The sequence below is a fragment of the Elaeis guineensis genome, chromosome 11 (assembly GCF_000442705.2).
Source record: "Elaeis guineensis isolate ETL-2024a chromosome 11, EG11, whole genome shotgun sequence".
In the NCBI taxonomy this organism is placed as follows: Eukaryota; Viridiplantae; Streptophyta; class Magnoliopsida; order Arecales; family Arecaceae; genus Elaeis; species Elaeis guineensis.
Genome location: NC_026003.2, coordinates 97,825,120 through 97,840,468, shown reverse-complemented (window position 1 = coordinate 97,840,468; position 15,349 = coordinate 97,825,120).

The window sequence follows — 15,349 nt, the reverse complement described above, 5'->3', positions numbered from 1 at the left end:
TCCATCCATATACAAAATAAGAAATACACTCAGAGAATTATTAACCCATTTTTATATATAAGATTTTTTTCATTCTCAACGAAGCCATACATTCTGATCACATATCAAAATACATGTTCTAACTTTGAGATACCTAGCATTGCCATAGAAGAATACATCTCATCATAGTCAATACTATAATGTTGATGATATCCCTTTTACAACCAGACAGGCTTTATATGTCTCCACCTTTCCATATGCACCTCTAATTTTTTTGAAGATCCAGTTACACCCTATGCATTTTACCCCTTTAGGTGGATCAATGAGCGTCCATACACCGTTAACCTTCATGGACTCCATTTCAGACTTTATTGCTTCAAGTTGCTAATTGGAGTTGAACCTCTGTGTAGCATCCATATAGGTAATCGGATCCTCGTTATTCTGATCAAGCTCAATAGGATCACATCCCACTTAGAAACTATAGTATCTATCTGGCTGACATGGTATTCTATCGGATCTTCTTAATGGTGCCTCTATAATGGGTTACAGATTTGATTTGATCAAATTTGATTCTATAAATTTACTAGATTATGTCAGTTCTTTTACTTGTGAAACTACATAAGTTCAACCTTAGTGGCATTAGTTCCTTCACCAAGAAATCTTTTTTTCTAAAAAGAATATCAAACAACTTTTGTACTTTTGTAAGGTAGAAGTAATATCCCCTAATTTTTTTGGGATATCCTACAAAATAATACTTATCGGATCAGGGTCCAAACTTATCGGTCTACAGATGCTTGACACAAATCGAACACCTCCAGATCCTAAGGTAAGAGAGCATCGACCTACGTCCAGTCCATATCTCATATGGTGTCTTTGCGACTAATTTGCTCAGAACCCAGTTCAGAACAAGACAAGCAGTCTTAAGTGCATAACTCCAAATGGAGATTGGCAGACTTATAAACCCTATCATAGACCAAATCATGTCTAACAAGGTTCGATTACATTGAGAGAGAATTTCATTCTCTTCTAGATATATTAAATAACTCATCAAAAAGGTATTCTCCACCTCGATCTAATTGAAGAATTTTAATACTCTTCCTAGTTTGTTTCTCTATTTGATTGCAGGATTGTTTAAATATTTTAATCGATTCAGATTTATGGCACTCACGTTCATAGGTCCAATACATCAGTATGTGCTAGACACAGAATATCACTGGCTCATTTATCTTTTTCAATAAAAGGTGACTTGGTCATCTTTTCAAGAAGACAAGACTAATAGGCCGACAATGATTCATAATCATTGACTTCGAGGATACCCTCTTAATTTGACCTGTTCATCCTATTCTTGTTATATGCCTGAGTCTACAATGCCGAAGATAAGTATCCATGACATTATCTACTTTAAGAAGTTTATTTGTTGTATACATTATACTAACAGGTTGTGTAAATGGCATTTCTCAGTTGTTCATGCATGATTTTTGACATCATTCATAATGATAACACAAAAATTATTTTATATTGATAATATAAATCTGTCCTTGGCCAAAAGCCCTATAGAAGCTACATACATTAAAAATGGACAATAGTGACAATCACTAAAATGATATTATTTGGATTAAAAATAAGCTCGATAATTTCTAAAGCCAGAAATGAAACAGATTTTCATCTCCAATATTTAAAAATCTCTTGTTGTTTTCAAATTTTCTACTAATCTGAAGTTCTTATAACAAATTACAAATATGAACTTCTGGTATACAATACCCAGATAGTAGTATCACAGATAAAAAAATTACAAGGCATTATCATATAAGTATCTTGTCCGGCCATCATTTGTTGATTTTTCTTTTTTAGCCTATTTGAGTCAAGAGACTCTACCAAACTCGGGTTAACCTTAGATTTCTTTGTCAGTTTGGGCTCCTCAGTCCAAGCATGACTCACTTGCACCTTCTTTTTCTTTTCTTTCTTAAAGAACTGACACCCCGTTGAAGACACATCCTTAGAGGTGCCAAAGAAGTCCTTCAATTTTTGAAAGATTTTCTTCGGTTGAGCATCCTTGAATTTTCAATTAAATTTGTCATCATTGCTGCCCTCATAATGTGCCGCACCATGATTCAATCATTTAGCTACTTCTGATAAGTACCTCTGATTGCATCACGTGTGTTGGATGTGAGAATATCAGGTGCTAAAACCATAATCATGTACAAGATCCTTTCGTACTCTAAAACTATCTACAACTTTCAATACTAATTATCGAAGTTGGGTCCTTTAAGTTTGTTACTATCTAACAGTGAGCGGAGCAACAGATTACTAGCCATAACTGAAAGAAAAATACAAGATCTCTATGTATATGATTTGATTAAGCCTAAAGATTTGGACTTTAGTCTAAAAATTCTTTCACTATTTTATACAAATTGATAGCCTCTACCTTCAATTCGAGGAATTACTTTAATTCTTTAGCGGATACTAGAATCCACACAGACTGCACATGAGCCCAACTTTGATCGGCCCACCCATGTGCATCTATGGATAGATTCTTAAATAATTATTTCACCAAACAACTTTTAATAATTGATTTTACTCCAGATTCCTAACAGTAGGCTTTGACCTCCACTGAAATATTTGGTTAGGTACAACCATTAATATGATCATACTCAAAAATCTAACTAACAAATGATCAGGTTCGACTTTGGTTGACCAACCTGACCACCGTTAGAGAGATTCGATCGAGTCATCATATTATGAATGATAATTTTAATAGTAAATAAGCACCAATCCTTTGAGCCGTCTAATAATCATCCAACTAATGGATCCATTATCATCCAACTTAATAGAAGGCTATGACTTTGTTATCTCCATAACATCATTATTTTAAGGACTTAATAATTTAGAAGATTTAAGAATTAATTAAGAGAAGAGATTTGACCAGCTAATCACAATCCTCTCACTGATTTCACTAAGTCAGATCAAAGACGATCAGATTTAAGCAGGTCCAGGCACCTAAATTAGTCATACTGATCAACCTATGTAGCATGGGTTTTGCACGAGTCAATTAGAAACCGAATCAAAAGCTAATTAACCACATCAATCAGGTAAGTGAGATCGGTGGGAGGGATATGCCATTAACTCGTCATAGACTCAATCTATACGATTAGCTCCCAATTAATGACCACCAATCAAGACTGTCGATCTTATCTTAGACACCAATTAGTTCATTAGTTTCAATTAGGTTTACCAAAGATCTCAGGCTCGACTATGAAGCCACAATCAAGGTCCATCTTGGTCTAATCAAAGACATGAACTTTGACCAACTACAACTATTGTATTGGTTCTAGAGAAATTTTGATTTAATTTAATATAATTTTTGGTTAGATTTAATTATTTTCTCCAATTTGTCCATATTTTCTTTGATTCTAACCATAGCTCTAACCCAATTAAGAGAACCTATGGAGCTAACCCATGCCACCCTCTATTTTATGAAAGATGTATTAGATCTTTAATTCACAATTCTAGATCCAATTAATTCTACCTTTAATTTTCAATTAAGTCTGAATTTAACATGGGTTAAGATTTTAAGTTTGGAACAATTTTAATTTGTAAATATTTTACTTGATTTAATGTAAATATTTTTTTTTCTAAAACTTAGTCGGCTTAGCCATGGACTGAGCCGACTCACCTCAGTGGGTCGACTAACTCTGCTACTTGATCGACTAACTGATGATGAACGATAACTGTTATTGTTCCACCTGAGGCAACTAGATCAGCACAGTCAACACTGAGCCGATTAAATCAGAGGCTGAGTCGGCTCAGTCAGCGTGCCAACAAGTTTCAAAGAGTTTTAGAGATGAAAAATTATGTTAATCTGAAATAAAATCAATCATGAACGGATTTTTAGATCATATCTAAATATTTTATAATTTTATATTTAATTTTTATGATTAAAATAATTTTAATTATATAGATTAGATATTTTACTTTTCATGCAACTTATCTTTTGTATCACATACAATAAATCTAAATTTCAAAATCTAAGATTTTACAGAAAAAAAAAGTTCTTTCTTTTGCTTTCGTCTTCATGGATTTAATCACATAGCACCCCTACATGCCATAAGAGCATCCCATCGAATGGAAAGAGAGGACCTTTAAACCCTTCTTGCTCCTATGACTGAATGGCTTGATGATTAATCCAATCTAAGTACTTGCTAATCGGATCATCTAATCTACTCACATATCACATATGTAAAAATTTAGATCTAATCTAATTCATATCAAATCTGATCACAATATTAGATCACATCTAAATTAGATTAAAAACATCACATACATCAAATAAAATCAGATTTTATCAAAAATCAGTACAAACTAGAATAACTTTTTATTGTAAGGGGTAAGCCTTAAGGCAGGAGATTAAAACAATTTTAATCTCTGTTTGTGTGATTAATTAATAAATCAATTCAGATCTAAGATATCAAATATCAAATCTAAATTAATTTAAATTTTAGATCTAATATGCATACATAATTATCTCATAACGAATGTGGCTCTGATACCACTGAAGAAAATCATAGGCAATTTCATGCATGTATTTCAAAAATTTTTAAAAATAACTTATAGTGAAAAGCAACTAGATTAATCATATTAATCAAACATACATATGATCTAATCATTAAATCAACCTACTCTATAATCTATGATATGATATGTGACATATTAAAATCTAAAAATAAAATCTGCATGCATGGATGTAAGCAGTAGATCAAACTATATCTATCAAAATTCAAAACTCGATATCTGAGTACGGATCGATGATCGTCGCTACTGATAAATGTGGTAAAGAAAGTCTTCACTAGTTGCTCGTAGCCACATAATATTTTCACCTCTACGACAAGTCTACTTGAAGCCTCGATCTGATCGGCCTCCTCAAGAGGCTAGCTCACGTGAAGACCATCTTGCTGGCTGATCTGGATCCTTCCTTCAAATCTATTGAACTCTTTTAGAGATTGAAAAAGAATGCTCATCGAGGAATAAGAGGTTCTGAAAGAGGAGGTTTTAAGGAGAAGAGAAGGGAGAACTCTTTCTCTCTATTTTCTTCTCTCACAAAAACCTAGCACCATGGTAGAATCCCACTACCCCAAAAGGAGACCCCTCTCCTCAATTTTCTCTCTTTCTCATCTCTCTCATGTATTGGGCATCCAACTATTAGACCCCTTATTTATGAAAAGAGGGTTAGGGTTTAGGAGATGGTGCCACAAGCAAAAATCAACGCCAACTAGAAGTCCACCCATAAGAGGAGACCATCTCCCCTTATTACACACCATAGAAGGATGCGATGCCCTTCTCTTTATTTCATGCCCTACCAAATTATTTCTCATGGTAAATTAGATCCTCATCTAATTTTTCTTGTCCACATTCCTCCTTTTGTTGCACAAAAGAAGTCTCCAAGAAAGGTGGGCATCCAAGGTAGTTAGGTCATATCTATCTTAGATGAAATCCAATCCTTATCAAATAAGGATTCAAACTTAAAAGGAAACCACCTAACCATTATCAATATGGCATTGAGAAAGAAGGGGCGACAAGGGGTGTCCATGAAAGGTTTTCAGCATGAAAGATTTCACGCTAAAACAAAGAGGGTGCAGCTTCATATTGGCATGCGCACAAAGGGAGAAGAGATAGAGTCCATGACCAATGGGACTCTCATTTATTACTTTAATTGGATCCCAATCAAATCAGATTTGATTGCATCCAATAAGAGGAGAAGACCTAATCAAATTAGGAACTCAATCTCCTCAATAAAATCCTAATCCAATTAGAAATTAATTGAACTCAAGTCCTAATCAAATTAGAAACTAATCTGCCTTAACGATTAGATCATCTAATGACCTAATGGGTTCAAACCTAATTGAATCTAATTCAATTAGACTTGATTCAAATCTTATTGCTCAATTAAATTGAGCTAATCAGCAATCTAATTGCCAATTAATCCTTTAATAATTCACTAATCCTTAGCGAATTAATTCTTTGTAACTTTTGCATAAGGTTAACCATCAATCGAATTGATGATTACACCCTTGAATAATTTTCAATTATCGATCAGCCACATGATCAGTCAGAAATTTTTTTTGAGTGTGATCCCATAGGTTCGAACCTAAGTCAGTAGCATAGAAATAAATTTCTGAACTAATCGATGTAACCATCTAGCAATAGAACCTGATGTTCGGATAGATCGAATGATTGTAAAGCAATATTCAAGAACCGACTGACATATGATTACTGTACAAATTTATCCTTTTGACCCTAATACTCAAGGTGACCTAAGATTTAACTGTCAATCCTGAAAAAATCACCCACATTATATTTTAATCTTTTAAATCCATCACATGGATTATCCAGGTCTAGATTTTACTAAATTAAAATACACTGATGCATTAACTCCTGAAATCGAAGGGATCAATTCTATCTTGACTCACACACTGATTACTATGAGTACTTGACTGTGTCTAGAAATCTTTCATCACTGAAATAAAAATTCAGATAGCTCGACATCAAAGCACAGTGAATTACTTGCAAGTCACCGTGGTGATCTTCGATCGGAGGGACACTTATACCCATACCCTTCGCGAGCTATTCTTAATAGCAAAGTGCTTTGCAGTTGGTCACGTTCAATAAGATGTACTCTACATCTCACTTATATGCCATACCAGTGTCTCCACACTATTGATTTATGAGGATAACCAACACATATAGCACACAACGACTTATACTTGATTATCGCTATCATCTTAGTAATAGCATATCATTTGGTCGTGAATAAATTTAAGGACCACATGATAAATCCTCTTTTATCGATCAAAAATGATCCTAAAGACTTCATCACAATATAGGAATTCTAAAGATGATATACCCTTATGATGAATAAACCAAATAATTTTTATTAATGATCAATTCATATACATTTATAATTAGCACAATCATCAAATGATTAACTTTAGGACATAATTCTCAATAAGTCGATCGTGTAGCTGTGGATCTTGGAGAAGCTTCACGATCGTATCACGGATGGCATCAAGGAAGCTCTGAGGTCACTGGCTCAGATGCCTCTACATGACCTCCTCCATGTGCATATTGCTCCATGTCTGGATCGTCGAGGCCTATAAAGATGCCAAAAGGTATCGAGCTGGTGGAGGGTTGAAGCTGTGGTCGAATTCTATGACCCAGCTCTTACTCACTCCCTCGATGGTGCTGAGCCATTCCTCAAGGTCAAAGGGGGCTGAGAAGATGGGTCATCATCGTACCTCTTAATAGCGTATGCCACATAATGCATCTGCATAGTTTAGAAATATGTTAGTTCTAATATAAAAATCAGATCCTGTAACAACTTAATTAGTAAATAAAGTTTGAAGTTCTTACCGCGATCTATTGTGATGTAGAATCTAAATAGTCACTAGTCCTCCTAAACTGGTGTGTGGCCCACCACAACTACAGCTGATCTGGTGGACGATCCAACTATCATGTCTACAATAAGTAAATAATAAAATTAAATTAATTAAAGCATGCATAGAAGAGTTTTTACAATTTTAGTGAAGAGTTTTGGTATAGATTTCTTACCAATCTATCAGCCACAACATGTGTGCTGATCGAGCTGCTCGTTTGCCTGATCGGATCCTATTGGACGGTCCAATTCGATTGGGCCCTCTGCCACCTATTGAAGTACTCTTCACTGCTCTACTAGTCACAGAGAGCCTGTCATATGTCCGTCTGTATCTAGTGATCCATGAAGGACCTCCAGTTCGACGGTGACTGAGAAACGGTGTGTTGGATGGCAGACTACCTGAGGCTATAGAGGCCATCTCAGAGCCTCCATGTGGCCACCTTCTCGAAGGTCCGATGGCCAGCCTCCTCATCATGGGGAGTTTCGGATCGATAGTACTCCTACAAGATAGAAGCAAGCATGTATTAATATGTAATTAAAATATCAATGTACCATAAATTTAAAAATTAAACTAGTTTTGACTTACCAAAAATATCTCCTAGACTGCATCACGAGCTCTCGATGGCCAACTCGAGAACTCGTTCATTAGTTTCTGCATCAATAAGTATATGATCCTAATAATGACACAAGATGTAGAAGGCTCTCTAAATGTGCTGCAAAATTAATTTCAAAGAATAAATGTTAACTCTAAAATTACTAAATTCTAAACATATTAATTGAGCATGTAGTACTTACGAGTGGCTCTAGATATGGATGATCTCTCTATCCTATGATCAAGTCAGAGGTGCTAGGAGCCGGATAGGTCCTCAACCATAGTACTACGTTTAAGAGCTGGCGGTCGCTGCTGCATGCGACCGTGGGGTCACTGGTGACCCCCTATCCTCCGAATCTAAGTGCAAAATATCTAATACAAAGAATGTTATATTAGTTAACAAATGATAAAATAATATAAATGATAATATATAAAGTGTTAGAGCTTGCAGAATCATGCGAGCTGGCCGCATGATCGCTCTCTCCTCGAGAGCTCTATCCTTGGCTGACGTGGCTCCAGCCCCAGAAAGACATGATGTATGCTCTCTGAAAATAAAAATAAATAGATTTATCAAATTAATTATACAATTATGGATGGCAATGCAAGATTTAAAATGATGTAAAATAAGTAATTAAAATGATCTAAGAATTATATACTTAGCACTACTCATCGATCTCTTCAGATGTTTGGTATCCTTTGGAATCTTCTTTCGATTCTTCCTCTTCTTCCACCTCTTTCTCTTCTTCTTCCTCTTCTTCTCCTTCTTGGGGATGATTGTCCTTTAAAACAATCTCAATTAAATCCACCTCCTCATGTTGGCCATCTTCGCATAGGAGAATTCCTGGAGCATCCAGTTCCACATCATCCAAGGATTGATGAACTCCTACTATCTCATCCTCTTAAAAGCATTTTGGTAATTGGAGCTCTTCTTCTTCTTCGAGCACATAATGAATGGCTTGAGACTTAATTTTGCATATAGTCCACCAATCTTTCCTTCTTCTTTTTCTTGATGGAAAAGGAGTATAATATACTTGAGTAGCTTGTGCAGCTAGTACAAATGGCCCATTGACATAAGCTTTTGATCCTTGTGCAGCTACTAGACAACACTAGCCATCGCTAATGCCATCGCTAATACTTACAATAGTAGGCATGCTGGTGTGGGGATGGGGCCGTGGGACAGAGACCGCAGGGGTCGGGGCTACGGCCTGGAGGCAGCGAAGCAGGGGCCGCATAATTAGGCTGATAGGGATGGGGCCATGGGGAGACCGATGGGGCAGGGGCCGTAGGGTCCAACCAGTGGGGTCGGGGCGGTCGCGAGCGAGGCAGAGCTGGGGTGGCTGGCTCAATGCCATGGCATAGGAGGCACCGATGGGGTCGGGGTGGCCAAGGGCGAGGTAGGGTTGGGGTGGCGAACTTGGGGCTGCGGTGTAGGAGGTGCGGACGAGGCAGGACCGGGGCCGCGGGTCGGGGTCGTGGCATAGGAGGCACCGATGAGGTCGAGATGACAGCAGACGAGGTGGAGTCGGGGTGGTGAGCTCGGGGTCGCGGCGTAGGAGGCACCAGTGGGGTCGGAACATCGAGAAGGAGGATGCATGGGGAGTGGAGAATGTTAGGAAGGACGTGCCAAGCAGAGGGGTCGCCATTGATCAGGAAGAGGCACCGATGAGGTGGGAAAAAGCCTAAAATGAGGAGAATGAGAGGGGATTCAAGAGAAGAAGGAGAATGAGCGTGAAATTTTTTTTTCTCTGATGGGCTGGGAGTATTTTTTGTCGGACAATTACCGACAGCAATGCGGCCATCAGTAATACGATTGATAAAATTTTGTTTTATGTGCTAGGATATTAACGATAATAATTTTCATCGCTAATACCCATCCACTGTAGCTAATACTATTAAATTTTTTTAAATATTAATTTTTTAAAATAAATTAAAATAATATTTTTTTTCAAAAATTATTAGTGATGGTAAATTATTCCATCACAAATGCAATCTCTAATACTATTAAATTTTTTTAATATTAATTTTTTTTTCTTTTTTTGGGTGTTTAAAAATTATTCTTGGGTTTTATTAAATTTTTAAGCTTAATTAATTTATGAATCAAGTCTTAATTGATTTAAATTAGATTTAATTTAATTAGATTTGACTTAATTTGAGGCTAATTGGATTTTGATATTTCAAGTAAAATTTGAATTTAAAATCTAATTGAATTAAGTTTGACAAGATTTCGAAATAAATTCGAATCGAATCCAAATTGAATCATGGATAAAGTTCTAATTGATTTAAAATAGGTGTAACTTAATTAGGCTTGACTTAATTTGAGACTAATTAGGTTTTACAATCAAAATAAAATTAGATTCAAAGTCTAATTAAATTAAGTTTGATAAGATTTTGAATTGAATTCGAATCAGGTTTGAATTAGATTCGAATTGAATCATAGATCAAGTTCTAATTGATTTAAATCAAATTTAATTTAATTAGATTAAACTTAATTTGAGATTAATTAGATTTTATAATCCAAGTAGAATTTGGATTCAAAGCATAATTGAATTAGGTTTGACAAGATTTTGAATTGGATTCGAATTGCATTCAAATTGGATTCAAATTGAAGTATGGATTAAGTTCTAATTGACTTAAATCAGATTTAATTTAATTAAATTTGATTTAACTTGAGACTAATTAGATTTTATAATCCAAATAGGACTTGAATTCAAAGTCTAATTGAATTAGGTTTGACAGAATTTCGAATTGGATTCAAATCAGATTCGAATTGGATTCGAATTGAATCATAGATCAAGTCTTAATTGATTTAAATTAGATTTAATTTAAGTAGATTTGACTTAATTTGAGACTAATTAGATTTTATAATTCAAGTAGAATTTAGATTCAAAGTCTAATTAAATTAAGTTTAACAGGATTTTGAATTGGATTCGAATCAGATTTGAATTGGATTTGAATTGAATCCAAATTGAATACCATTTTCTCCTAATTATTTTAAATCAGATTAAATTTAATTAGATATAACTTAATTTAAGAGTAATTAAATTTTATAATTTAATTAAAATTTAGATTCAAAGTCTAATTAAATTAGGTTTGACAGAATTTTGAATTAGATTCGAATCGGATTCAAATTGAACTCAAATTGAAAATTATTTTCTCTTAATTAATTTAAATTTAATTTAATTTAATTAGATTTAACTTAATTTGAAGATAATTAGATTTTACAATCTAAGTAAGATTTGGATTCAAATTCTAATTAAATTAGATTTAACAGAATTTTGAATTACATTCGAATCGGATTCGAATTGGATTCGAATCGGATTCGAATTGAATCCAAATTATTTTCTAGATTATTAGCAGTAGAAAAGCATCACCATCATTAATTTTGTCACTAATAATATTTTTTAAAAAAATATTTTTTTAAATTATTATTTAAATTTTTTTTAAAAATTATTAGCGACGATAAAATTTTCATCGCTAATAACTTCAATTCACCGTCGCTAATAATTATTTTATGTTTATATATTATAAAAAATTTAAACACTGTTAGCGATGACTTTTACAATCACTAGTAATTAAATTATCATTGCTAATAGTATTAGTGACGACAAAATTTTTTATCGATTTTTTTGATGGCTAAGTGGTGTTATTAGTGCTGGAATCTTTTTCCATCACTAATACCATAACTAATATACAATATTCTTGTAGTGTTCTTCTTCTACTTCTTCATCTTCTTTCTTGTCTTCTCTTTCTTGGATAAGATTATCTTTTAAAACAAACTCAAAGTGATCTACCTCCTCATATTGGCCATCACATAGGAGAAAACCCAGAGCATCCAACTCTGCATCTATAAAAGACTGATGAACTCTAGATGTTTCATCCTCACAAAAGTATTCTGATAAATGAAATTCTTCTTCTTCTTTGAGTATGTATGAACAGTTCAAGATTTAATTTTGCATAGTCCACCATTCTTTTCTTCCTCTCTTTCTTGATGGGAAAGGAGTATAATAAACTTGAACAGCTTGTTGAGCTAGCACAAATGGCTCATTGACATATACTTTTGATCCATATTTGATTTTAACAAGCCCATGTCATGAATCAACCTCTATACCATGCTTGTTATTAAACCATTGGCACTTAAATAGAATGACACTATTACCTTTAAAATAGGTCAACTTGTTCACTTCTTCAAGAATTCTATAATAGTCATACTCTGCCTCTTCCCACCAGCTATCCTTTACACAAACACCGCTGTTCATTACACTCTTATGATATCCATATCGTTGGATGTAAAATTTAAAACTATTTACATTACCGTTATTATAATATATAACATATTTTATTGGCCCATAACCCAATGGTCGTAGCTTCTTAGATATGAATTCTCCTCCTTGCATGACCTGCATCTTATAAAAAGAACAAATTGAAAAAAATTAAAACATATAAAATGACAATGGATGCTTACCAATTTGTAGAACTAATCTACAAATTTCTGTGAACGTTGTGCGAAAATTTTTTCCTCAATAAATACTATTAATTTAATATTAAATCTAATAAATATTAATTTAAATTTAATTTAACTAAATCTAATTAAATATTATTATTTTGATTTAAATATTAAATCTAATTTAACTAAATCTAATAAATATTAATTTAAATATTAAAAAATTAAAAATAATGGTATTTGGCGACGGCTATGGCGCCATCGCCACCATCGTTGCTAATACTCACCAGGCCAAACTACAGGCGGTAAAGGGACTGCGGGCTAGGGAAGAGCAGGGAGGCAAGGAAGAAGAGGGGGAGGAAGAAGGAGGGAGGGAGAAGGGGGGAGGCAGGGGATGCCAAATCTAGCGCGGGGTCAGCCGATCCAGCACGGGGATGATGGTGGGGGAAGAAAGGGGGAGCCCTGGGTGAGGGAAAAATGGGGGAGGCAGGGATGGTAGGGGAAGGCAGGGGCGTCGGGATGGGGTCTGGTGGTGCACTGGGGTAAGAAAGGGGGATGCTGGGGCTCGGGGAAGCCAGATCTGGCACAGGGATGCTAGATCAAAGGTCCGATGCTCGAGGAAGCCAGGGGCACGGGGAGGCCAGGGGCTCAGGGATGTCGGACGATGGGATGCCGAAGGCTCTGGGAAGCAGAACAGCAGGAAGCCGAGGGCTTAAGGAAGCTAGACGGTAGAAGGCCGAGGGCTCACGGAGGTCGGACGGTGGGAGGATGGGGGAAGAGGGTGATCGAAGGTGGGGAAAAAGGGGGGTGGCGGTGGAAATCTGAGATCCCAAACAGTATTTAAGGCATAGTATTAGCGACAGTGAAACCCCATCGCTAATACTTAAAGCGACGGCAAAGTCGTCACTAATGATAAAAAAAAGTCATCGCTAATAATTTTTATCTTTTGTCACATAAAAAAGGTTGTTAGCGATGGCTATATTGTTGTTGCTAAAGCCGTCGCTAATACTCTTTTATAGCGACAGCTACGCTATCGTTAATTAAAAAATACCGTTGCAAATAATTTTTATCTTTTAATGATCGATTTCTTTTTCATCATCAAAAGCTGTTGGTAAAAAGTATTATTAGTGATGGCAAATTAGCCGTCGCTAATTATCATCGCTAATAGCCTATTTTCTTGTAGTACTCTCTCGTCTCCTCTTCTCCATTTCCATCCAAGTATCAATTCTTTCCTATTTTTTTGCTAATTTTTTTGGATCATTTTCTTCACTTTAAGGTTTCATTTGAGGCTTGGTTAATGTTCGATTTATTTTTCTTATTTTTAATTTTTCACTGATATATTCATTTTTTTTTTGGGGTTTTGCTTTGGGGGAATAGTAGATATCAGCATTAAATTTTTTATGGCAAATTTATACTGATCTGGACTACTTGATTTTTGAGTTACTTTTCACTTTCTAATCTTTGTCGAAATAAAATTATATTTCTGTGGACTTGGATAATTAGGGTGAGGAAGGATTGGTCCATTTGCAATAGCTGGATCGAAATCAGAACACAGTTGAAGAAGCATCTATTTTCATTTCATGTAATTTATATTTTTACATGTTCAGACCCTGCTTACTTCATGTTAAAAGGGCTTCATAGTGGTACTCTTTATGCTGTGACTTTTCTCTATCAGATCCTGGCTTGTTGGAATGATGCCAATCTTTCTCCACAAATCTTTGCTGCTGCTCCTCACTTTTCTGGATTTCATGTGACCCTCGTTTATTGGTTGCTATTCATATGTGTTGTCTTGTGCTTTTGGTTTCAATGCACCTTTTAATTACGCATTCCTGATGCATCTTACTCTTTTTTTTCCCTTTGTTTTCAGGTGAAGCAATCCTCTGAAAGAGGCGTGGATGTTGCCCAATATTGTGTGTTGCCCAATGATAGAATCTTTTGTTCTATCATTTACTCTTGTGTGTTACCCAATGTTGAATTATGTGTAACTGTCATGTGAAGACCTACATGCAGTTAATAATGCAATTGTCATATTATTGTCATGCAACTTTTGGATTGATTAGTAGAATATTATAATAATTTTAGCTGCAATACTGCAAGTAATAAGATTCAATATTATTATATTGGTTTTTCTTTGTTACTTTATTTTCTACTATATGCTTGACCTGAACTGCCACTAGAATCAGTCCATGCCACGGCTTTGTAGACCTTTTCAAATATTTAGATTTTTACTTTTTTTTACTATTTGATGTGTTAAATAGGTCAAGTTTGGCTCGGTCAGGGTTGGACTAATAGATTCTATTTTAAACAGGTTAAACAAATTGGGTCGAATTAGATTGGATAGGGCAAATAGATTTTATTTTAAATAAATTAAATAGATTGGGTCAGATTGGGTTGGGTTGGGCCAATAGATTATATTTTAAATAGATTGGGTAGGATTGTGTTAACAGATTACCCATTTAATAAACAGGTTAAACGAGTCTGGTCGAATTATTAGTTTATTAAACATGTCAAGTTTAAATTCTAATTTTTGACCTATTTAATAAATAGATCAGGTTTAGTTTTAGGATTTTTTGATCCGATCTGCATCTGACCCAAGCTATTAATGACCGACCCGATCCGATTGCCACCCTTACGAGAGAAAAATTCCCATGCCCCACTTTCTTTCCATGAAAGCCACGATTCTGCATTGAAAAAAAGTTCTAAAAAAATTATCTTCTTCCCTAATACATCTTCAACCAAGAAGAGACTTCTTTTCCATCTTCTTTGAGTTCCAATTTCAATAAGGAGGCACAAGTGTCCACCATAATTCTTGAGAATTTGTAGATTTCAACTAGAAAATCAATTGCTTGATAGGTAAAAATCAATTAATAATTCCTTATAAACTTTAATCTTTTTTTCTTGATAAAAATTT